The sequence below is a fragment of the Drosophila montana genome, unplaced genomic scaffold (genome assembly GCF_035044405.1).
Source record: "Drosophila montana isolate Dmon_TW-CO22-7 unplaced genomic scaffold, ASM3504440v1 contig_1853_1, whole genome shotgun sequence".
Taxonomy (NCBI): Eukaryota; Metazoa; Arthropoda; class Insecta; order Diptera; family Drosophilidae; genus Drosophila; species Drosophila montana.
Genome location: NW_026996772.1, coordinates 290,962 through 302,382, shown reverse-complemented (window position 1 = coordinate 302,382; position 11,421 = coordinate 290,962).

The following is an 11,421-nucleotide window of genomic DNA, read 5'->3' as shown; positions in this document are numbered from 1 at the left end:
TATTAAATATATATATATATATAAATATACAAATTAATAAATACTACTATTTTCAAAGTTACAAAAAAGTGCGTTTAGATAGACAGATAATAATATATACCACTCTGTAATAAATATTTGAATTTCATATTTTGTTATATATGTAATGTATATATAATAATAAATGATGTTATTTATGTAGTAATTATAGCATATAAATACTTTAAAATTTTAATGATTGCCAATAAATTAAATGTTCTTCAAGATATTTAATATATGTACAACTTATTATATTATATGATTATAGACACAGAAAAAATTGTCATTTCAGATACGTCAAATACACATCAAATATTTAATTTATGTATAATTTCTATAATTTTTTAACTAATCTCACTGGATGGCAATTTAACTAATAATGCCATTAGCATTCAGATTTTCCAATGTTGATGATCGGTTATCTGTTCAATTAGTGTTGGACAATGAAATATAATTTAAAAACAAATTCACCGTTAGCCATTGAGCAACAATTTCTTGCTGCACTTACAAATGAAGATCACTGATTAGTGATCAGTGATCAGTGATCAATGATCAGTGATCGACAGATCGCTTTTTTTGGAAAGCTAACCCACCTGCTAGCGGCAACAGTGGCAGGTGAGCAACAGCGCTGCGTGGCACTCAAAGCGCCTTTGATTCGATCTTCGAGCCATGCCACATGGATCTTTTATCCGAGTGTGTGTGTGTGAGCCTGATTGGCTCCTTGCTCTTGGGGGGAATGGGAAATTTGATCGCACACACGACGAGCAGCGACCACAACAACAACAACAACAACAAAGACAACGACGACGACGACGACGACAAGGAGAACAGGAACGACATCAAACAAAACTGAAAGGTGGCCCCTGCAGCAAAAGGTGGTGGTGGTGCAGGGCGGTCTGCCATGCCGCTGGTCGCGTGGGAGCGTCATGGCCAAGGGGTGTTGGGGGGGGCACTTACAATTGAGCACCGCGACCTCCGCTTGCAGCAGCAGCAGCAGCAGCAACAGCCACGACGACGACGTCGGCGGCGTCGGCAATCTTTGATGTGCGCTTTGATTTCCGGCAGCGAGATAAGATTTTTTTTCTTACCCGTTGCCCCTCTTCGCTCCGCCTCGTGCACCGTATTGTTGCTGCCCCTCCCCCCCCCCCCCTTCCCTACCTCCTTGTTTTTATGGTGTAGGGGCGGGGCGTGGCGTGGCGGGTTTTCGGTGAGCAAAGCAGAAAATCGCAAATCAAAACGAATTGCAGCAAATTTTGCGCCCGGGACGGCGCATCAAACGCAGTTGGGCGAAGCGTTGCGAGATTTTTATCGCTGCAACTGCAAAAGGAGGCGTTGCACATGGCTGGCAACGATTGGTGGCAGCAACGGTTCTGCGGGGGGGTTGGGGCACGGCCAATGCCAATGCCAATGCCAATGTCGAGTAGCCTGCCCGTCTGGCCGGGCATAGAGCTGCATAGATTGCACAAAAAAATGCAAAGCTGCCATCGCTGATCAATGGCAACGTGCAACACCTGTTGTGGCAAGCACCGCGCTGGTTGCTGCCACGCTCAATTGGCAGCAAATCGGCGCGCACTTCCGCAGCGCTTACAAGTGCCCAACTGAGCCGAGCTGAACTGAGCTGAGCTGAGCTGCAGCCCGAAACCACTTTCAGCAAGATCTTTCAATTGTCATCAAGGCTAATGCCCATGTAAGCCCCCCTCCCCCCTAACAGAAGAGGCAGCAATAATACGGCTACTCAGCTACTCTTGTCTCCGGGTCTCCGTTGGCTCGTCCATTGTTTGTTTGTTGATGCTCAAAAATCTGCCGGCTGTTTGAACATCGGGCATCAAAGGGGATCAATCTGGCCGGGGTCGTGCCGGCAAGCGCTACCCTATAATAGCTAATGTAAGCACTTACACTTGCCCTCCGCGGCTTCATCTTTTGTTTACAACTCATTCGCCATCTCTGTCTAGCTCTATCTCCATCTCCTTCTGCTTCTCCTCTGTTGCCTGTGCTTGTACTCTTTTCATTAAGTGCCTGTGCTGCACCCTATATAAATGCTGCCAGGCATTTCAGTTCGGGCGATCGCTTTGCATTGTCTTCGGCTGCGTATCTATGCATCCAGAGCCTGGGGCTCGACACCGGTTTCTCTCGTAATGTCTCGAAATGTGTGTTTCACATTTAAAGGGGTATTACATGCAGTTACAACTATAAAAGTACCCTAGAATTCTGCAACTGGTTTTTAGAAGGTCTTTACGTTAAATTCGGCTACCTATAATCATTTTCAGATTCACATCAATTCAGCATATAGGGTATCTCCAATTCGAGCATATTTAGTTATTATGTTTACATGTCGCACTTATTTTTGAAATTTCTGTATGACTCAAATCTTGAAGCTCCGGATCAAATGCTATGCAAATTCATCTGCTTGATCATTTTTTGAAAATCAATTTAATCATTTACAAAGTCTTGTTAATGAAACTTTGAACCAGTTTTGCACCCGTTCTGGCTCAAACCCGGAATTCCAATACATATTTTACCACAAATGCAATCAAAACGGAAAATAACTTAACTTTTGAGCGAGATCCAGCCCAAAGTATGAATATATTTGGACCCAACAATTGGATATAACTAACCATATTCGTTAGCTGCCAATTTTGGATAGAGATCAAATCTAGCCCGTAAATTCTATACGAAAATATCTACGTCTAACAATATTTTCAGTAGAAAGGGCAATTATTAATTGAGAATGTAAATGTTTGATGCATTTTTGAGCATACATAATGAATATATGTATGTGAATATGAATATGAATATGGAAAAAAAATATATATAAAAAATTAAAAAAAAAATATATAAAAATATATAAATAAATAAATAAAATATATAAATGATATATAAATAATACAAATAAATATTTAATATAATAATAAAAAAAATAGTAATAAAATAATAAATCCAAAATAAAAGCAAGTGACCTGAATTTAGCTTATTATGCTTCGAATTTGTGAGCAAATGAAATAAATATTCAAAAAAAGTATTTATATATAAGTATAACATTGATCAATTGCCGTAGATCAATGCGAACTTGGACAATTTCAAGTTTGCATATCGCAAGCAATATAAATGAGTCTGTAATTGTTGTATTTGTATAGAGCAGACGCATATATGTCGTGACTTGATCACGATCTACTTGTGATCAGTGATCAGTGATCAGCGATCAGCGATCAGCGATCAGTGATCAGAACTGTGACAAAGACGCGTTGCCAACTATTAAATCACGGCTTGGATCTTCAAAGAGTTCCGCACTGTCACCAGATGCCAAACCACAAACAACAAACAACAAGCGACTGCATTTGCAGGCTGCTTCTGTCCCCGCCCCTGCGGCTGCCTTCGACTGTGACCCCTCTGCCCCTCTTCCCCTCTCCAAGCCATATCCAGGTACATTTCAATCTCAAGTGGGCACTGCTACAATGTTTGCTCGGCTGCTGTCAACAGCGACGTCTCTTTGCATCTTGGCAGCGTCCACGTCTCGTCTTTGCCCTCGTCTTCATCTTCATCTTCATCTTCATCAACGTCTTGTGGGTCTTGTGTGTGTAAGTCTTTAATACCCGTTCACATGGTGAAAAGAGTTGATTGGGTTTGGCTTTTCATACCGTCACCCTTTTGTTTATGGCTAAAAAGTGTATAATGTATTTGTGCAAATGTATGTTACGGGCAGAAGTAACCAGCTCCGATCCCATAAAGTATATATAATCTTGGTCAGTCGAGTCGATCCAACCATGTCCGTCCGTCTGTCAGTATGTATGAAGACGTCGATCTCAGAGTCTATAAGAGACTTGTCCTGCAAGTTGCTGCGCAATACGAATTCCTTTTCGATAATCGATAAATTGACCCGATTCCAAGCAATCGATACAAATCAATATCGAAAACCTGTTTACTTACTTGTAGTAAGTAACTTTCATTCTATAACTTACCTCCCCTTCTCAATAGAGAGAGAGAGAGAGAGAGAGAGAGAGCTACATTTGGTGTTGGTAGAAGAAGGTTCAGGGTATCCGCTAGTCGGATTTGTGGATTTGGAATATAAACTCTCGTTCCAAATCGAATTCTTCCACAGCTTAACAGCTAGGGATTCCACACTTTGCTAAACTCCTCTAAAGATCGACCCGCTCATATATCCACATCCTCTACAGCTTTGCAGCTAGATTGAGGCCAATGGGAATGCAAATCCCTGATGAGCTCCTCCGTGGATCGTCCCCTTCTTGAGCCGTGAACGCGTATTGGGCAGTTGGGTTATAGCCGTTCGCAACATGCTTTGCTTGTGGCAGGTCTTTGGCATTTTCTCAAGTTTAGCTCTTGATTTGTTTGCTTGGCCATATTTGCGCTTTTCCAATTGCCATTCGGCATGGATTTCCACCAGCATTTTCCACACCGTTTCACCAGTCGCAGTCGCCAGTTCCATAAAGCGTCTGATCATGTTGACAATCCATGGATGAAGCACTCCCTTTCTGTAGTCGCCGGCGCCGTTTGCCGTTTGCCGCTTGCCGCTGGCTGCTTTTTCGTTTTTATTTTTGTTTTTTGCACAGTTTTTGTTGTTGTGCCATTAACTAGTTTTCTGGTCGGCTGAGTTCAAAAGCGCTTATTAATCTGTGGTACTTGTGTTTAGTGCTTTTAAATATGCTTTGAGTACTTTATTTTAGTATGCTTGATGTTTTACCGACGCTGCAAGTCACGATGTTTGCTTATGCTCTCCGCTCTCCACTCTCCACTCGCCACTCTCCGCTCTCTCGCGCCGAACAGCCCAACTGGCATCGATTCCGGCTCGCTCATCCCGGACCCCACAATTGGACAGCTGGATGGATGGATGGCCGGGTCGCTCGGCTGCCCCCAAACTGGCGCCCGCTTGCAATTTAATATGTGTCTGCCGTCAGGGGGGAATGGGGGGAGTGGGGGGACTGGCGGGGGTGTTTGCCGAAGCCATAGAATTAATGCGATAATTACAATGCAAGAATCATTCCAAACAGTGGCCAAGGCGAGGCTCGCAGCTACTCAGGAGCGTTCGTTGAGCGTGTGAATTACCGCAACTCAAAGCCAAACAGCCAGACAACAACGACAACAACAACAACAACGACAACGAAGACAACGACAACAATATTAACAACGACATTGGCCCCCCGGCATGGACATTGGGGCATCTAAAGTTACGCTGCGTGCACTGGGCATGGTCTAGGGATTGGGATTAGAACAGAGTACAAAGCGGAATGGAAAGTGTCTTCGTTGTTGTTGTTGTCTTCATTGTGTTGTTGTTGTTGTTGCCACACGTACTTAACAAATGTGTTGTATTCCAATGTGTCTGGCGGTGTGACAATCAGATATGCACACACAGTACAACACATAAGTATTGGCACACCCATCCAAAAGAATGCATAAAATCGAAGAGTTACAAAAATAATAATAATAATAAAATAATAACAATAATAATAATAATAATGATAATAATAATAATAATAATAATAAGAATAATAATAATAAAAATAATAATAACAATAATTATAATAATAATAATAATAATAGTAACAAAAATAGTGATAATATTAATAAAAGTAATAATAAGAATGAGTAAAAAATTATTATAAAAATATTGATAATAAGTATTTATAAGAATAAAAGGAATACATTTTATAACAAAATTGTTTTCAGCTCTAAAATAAATACAATAACCCGTACCTCGAGACAGCCAAAAAAAAAATATTTAAAAAATGGAAAGCTCAATAAAATATTAATAAAAGAAAACGATGATAAAAATATTTTTGAAAAAGAAAATGTATCAATAGTTAATATCTGGTAATTTGTCAGGCATATAATCTGAACCCTTTGCCATGTTTGGCCACACAAAAGTATGCAAATATATCTATTCCAAGTCTTAAACTCCGTTCACACGGACAGATGTTGTATAAAACCTATATACTCTCCCCTTTTACTTTGTGAACGTGTATTAATAAATTTAATAGCTGAAAATATAATTACTGATTATTATTTTACATGTCACGAAAACCCTTTAGTGAGCTGCTTTTCTCGACTTATTCAAATGATTATTGATCGATAAGTTTTCAAAATTTGAATGTCTCATAATCATGAATTGCGACAAAACATAAACCAACTGTGTCAACACTTTTGCCGAGCACTGTACGCAGTTGTCTATGTGAGATCTGGCCTGCTACTTCAGTTACACAAACGCCTGCCGCATGTTCTGGCTGAACTCGGCTACAAAAAACAAGACTTGAGTTATTGTTATAAGAAAATAAAATAACTACTAGCATGAACCAGGATATTTACCCAAGACAATCGAGGGCTCAAAGAATATATATATACATTTTTTTCAAAATATATTTTTTCAAAATTTATCTAGATTGAGATCAGCTTAATAAGATTATGCGATATTTTTAGTTCATATAACGATTCTTTACTCCCTCGACCCAATTTGAGATCAAGATACTATACAATCGAGCATAATCCAATTCGAATGCAAATTGGGCTAACAAAGGAGGGTCTTTTAGTGTTATGCGGAACAAGTATAGTCAGTCTGGCACCAATATCTACAATAGCTTGCCTTGTTTGCGCTCTGCTCAACAAATCTGTGAGTTGGGCCTTTGTTCAGAGCTCGAGTTCCGCTACGAATTTAGCAGGCGATTAGCCACACAATTGTCCCGGGATCGTATAATAGAGCCAATTGAAATTGATACGCCAGACGGACGGACGGACGGACGGACGGACAGGCAGGTAACGGAGCCTGGCGCTTGCCAGGATATCACAGGATATGCGCGCAACAACAACAACAGCAACGCCAACGAAGGCCACTCAACTCGAACAATAAAAAAACTGTAAAAAACTAAAGCACAAATAACAAAAAACTCATGACAGCACAAAAAAAAAGAAAATAAAGTAAAAAAAATAATCGCATGCGTGGACATTTGTCTAGAAGCGTCTTGGTTGGCGCGCCAAAAATAATTTGCCATATCCTGCGCACAAAATTAAGAGACTCAAAGAAAAATGAAATAAAAAGCGATTAAATACGCCCGCAACGAATACCAAATGCACTGCAATGCATTGTCACATCATATCATATCATATCATATCATATTATCGCATTATTTGATTATTGCATTCAAAGTTGAGATATTTTAAGCTTTAATCAGAAGCAAGGCTAAATGTGACTTCTATTGACATGGCTTTTAAAGCTAAATCATCCAAATACATCAAAATAGTATACATTTATATACAGTATATAGTATATACTATAAGCTAGTTGCATCGAAAAAAATTGGGAATTTTAAATATAATTAAGACGGATTCTTGTATTCGACTTGAGCCCGGCTTAAATGAGTAAAAAGATCAAGTTCAAAGATTTGTACAAAAACCTAACACATTGCCTAAAATAAACTTAAAATATACACGCTTAGCATCAGATATTTAAGATAAAAAAATCTCAAATTCTTTCAAAGAATTCTTTCGAAATGCTTTTGAACCGAAAACTTCTAACCGCCAGGTTGAATTTTCCAAGAAACACGTCTTAAATGTATTTTCACAAGGAAATTTGTAAGCAAGAAGGTGGCAGGCAACCTTTTTCCAGCAATTTTCCAGCAAGCATTTAGAATTTTCCAAAATCCTCAAAAACCCTTGCCTTTCTATCACATAAGCTGGCTAAACTGAAAATTATAGCTTTCTAGCTCTTGCCATTCAGGCTGTGCGTTGACGATCAATCAGTCAATCAGTCAATCAGCCAGTCAGTCAGTCAAGCAGCTTCAACTCTCTTATATATATGTATCTGCTGGTCTTACCACTAACCATACAACATATATATATATATATATACAATTAAAATAAAAAACTATATATATATGTATATATATATGCAACATGTTGCATATGCTGCTCAAGAAAGTGGCTATGCCCGCTGTAAAGGGTATACAAGTAACCCATCATCAGCGGCGGCTTCGGCGAAAGATCAAAGGTTCTCGGGTGCTAATAAAGTTGCCGGGGCAGAGGCGCAGCGCATCAAATGCTGCTATTGTTGTTGCTGTTGGTGCTTTTGTTGTTTTTGTCTGCGGGAGCGATGTGTGTAGGTGCTAATTTAGCGACCCCCCGCACAAGCCCTCAAAGCAGCGACGTCGACAGCGACGGCAACGGCGACGGCGACGCCCAGCGACGATGGGTTGGCTAAAGATTTGCATTTTCAAAAGAAATAAACTTCAGATAAGAAACTAAATGTCAAAATTATCTACACACATGAATTGAACGCATTAAAAGGAGGACGTGAACGTCAATGTGGCTCTGCTTGGGTCCCTATCTGGGCCTGTGGGGCTCTGGGGATGGGGTTGGGCTCGAGGATGGGCCTGTGGCTGGCACTGGCATGGGCGGCTTTGAGCCTTATGAGCGGCGGGCAGCCAAAGTGCAAATATGTGTAGGCAAAAAGACGTCCAGACGGTCAACAACAACAACAACAACAAGTGTGCGGCAGTCGGGAGTGCGCGACTAGGGCATACCCTGGGCTAGGCGCCGAAATGTTGTCGCATAGATTCGAACTTCTTTTCGATACACACAGGAGCACATATGCTGCTGATGTGCTTCTCCTGCTCTCCTCCCTCCAGCCCCTCACTTTGGCAAATGCATTCTTGAACAACTTCGGTGTTTATTGTCCGATCATTAGAAAATGTTCAGGCCTTGAAGCACCAACAAATGTGTATATGCGAAGGCCTAGGACTAGACCACCACAAGTGGAAATATATTTCTTTCATTTTGAGCTGAGAGCAATGCAGAGAGCTATAAGAAAAGCTGACTTTTCTGGATCTCTGTACGGCAGACTCTATATACTATAGACAATTTTGGTGTCTCATGCTTATATAACCTAAAAAAGCATGTTTCAAAGTCGATAGACTTAAAATTGATGTCAATCGTATTTGTGAGACTATCAGACAGCCACAGCTGAGCGAGATACCTTATAGGGCCTGCCTGTTACATACATGTTCACAAGCCCATTATACCCCATGCCTAGTCATTTGCTGTGTGTACAGGGTATAACAACAAACGCTGAACGGCTGGCTGACTGCCTCGCCTTACCTCGAGATGCCAAAGTGCATCAGGCAGTAAAATGCAGAAAATTGAAACTGGCTTTTAATGAAACGAAAGCGCCGCGCAGTCGCAAGAGCGACAGGGAGATAGAGGGGCTGAGAAGGGGAGAGAGGGGCGGATGCGTCAGCAGATCAAGAGGAGAACACAAAGAGTCAATTAATTAGTAGATGGAGCCATGATTATCGCTATATTAACATTGCAATGCACTGCATCAGAAAACTTGGCCCGCAACTTGGGGCAAGTCGGCCATTTACTTAAGATAACGCACGTGTGGCAGCGTGGCAGCGGGGCAACGGGGCAGCGGGGCAACGGGGCAGCGTGGCAGCTGCAGCCAGAAGGCATCAAATGGCAATCGACGTGGCTGAAGATTAAGCTGCAGTCGGAGCTGCAGCTGGACAGCGAGCGGGGCTCGCGGGGCTCGCGGGGCGTTCATTAAATGATAACAACGGGCGGCGGCAACAAGCCGGTAAATGCAATTGTTGCCGCACAGTGATAAGGCCAAGAGAGTGGCACAAACGGAGCGATAGGCGCGCTCCTTTGAGCCGCCGCCCGGCGCACAGGTAGACGTAGACGCGACGCGGAGCTGCACTAATTTATTGAAATTGTGCGCCGAGTCCAATTTAAATTCATTTGAGCCCATGAAACTGCAGATGAAGACTCGGCTCGCTGTGGCAAGCAACTTGTGCTGCATCATTTCCAGGAATTGTGTGCCACACAACTGAAGCTGAGGCCTGAGCTGAGCTGAGCTGAGACGATGCCGTCTCCAATGTGGGTGCCACTAAAGCGAGTTGTAATAAAAGAAAAATGAAAACAACTGCAACAAACTGACGAGCGGTTGCATGTGGCCAACAGAAGCTGTAAATGGAATATGATTTAAATACACGCAATCCTCGAGGCGCCACACCGGGCTCCCAGCCAACAACTCCGGCCAGCCCATGCTGCATATGCAGCGTAATTTATTGCGCAATTTGGCCAAGAACAACAGCGGAGCAGCAATAAACCAGAAAGCAGACCAAAGAAAACGTCGAAAGCCCGACAATTAAATACCCTTAAGCCTTTTCACTTAACATCTCAATGTGGATGGCAATGCATTGATGCAACCCAACCTAAGCTAAGCTAACCTAACCTAAACCAACCCAACCCAACCTAACCTAACCTTACCTAACTTAACCCAACCTAAACCAACCCAACCCAACCCGACCTAACCCAACCTAACCTAACTTAACCCAACCTAACCTAAACCAACCTAACCCAACCCAATCCAACCCAACCCAACCTAACCAAACCTAACCAAACCCAACCCTACCTAACCTAACCCAACCCAACCCAATCTAACCCAACCCAACCCAACCTAACCTAACCTAACCAAACCTAAACCAACCCAACTTAACCCAACCCAACCTAACCTAACCAAGCCCAACCCTACCTAACCTAACCCTACTTAACCCAACCAACCAAACCTAACCCAACCTATCCTAACGGTTCTAAGTCTTAGCCAAGTCGGGTTTGAACCGTGCTGGTTCGAAACCGGAATGCCAATTTATGTCCTTCTACAAAACAAAACCCAACCCGAAACATATTGTTTTTCAAAAATCTTTTAAGAAAGTCTCCGCACCAAAGCATAAATAATTTTGATCCCGACCATTGGCTTTATCCGTGCCAATTTTGAGTAGAGATCAAATCTAGCCCGCAACTTCTGTATGAAATTATCTAGGTCTAGCAATATTTTCAGTAGAACGGGCAATTATAAGTAAATAATTTGAATTTTTTAAATATACGACTTAATTAGATTTTGAACAAACTAAGGAATGTGAATAATCTGGTTTACGAACCGAATCAAAAGCAGGCAGCAATTACGATTTAATTTAATTGAAAACAAAATTTAAATGTCAATTAATTATAAAATTTCCCATAAATCGGGAGAGTACTTACTAATATCAAGATTTCGACTTGATTGGGCGACGATATTTCATGGCATAGCTAACATAACCACAGTTAGGGCAACAAAGGAAGAGAAATTGCATACATGCAGCATCGGGCCAGACAGAATTTTGCCAATTGAAAATGGGTTTTAATTGTCGAAACGATCAACAGATATTTCATTGCCTCAAGGCAGTTAAATACGGCAGCGGACATTAGCATTGGGTCGGCCTCATCAATCGGCTATCAATATCAATAGCTAAATAGAAGACTTAAATGCTTTAAAATGTAACCTCATGCTTGATTCAAGTATGCAAACTCCTTAAATAAGTTTCTTTATGACTTAACTCAAGCATTAATTGATATCAAGAACTA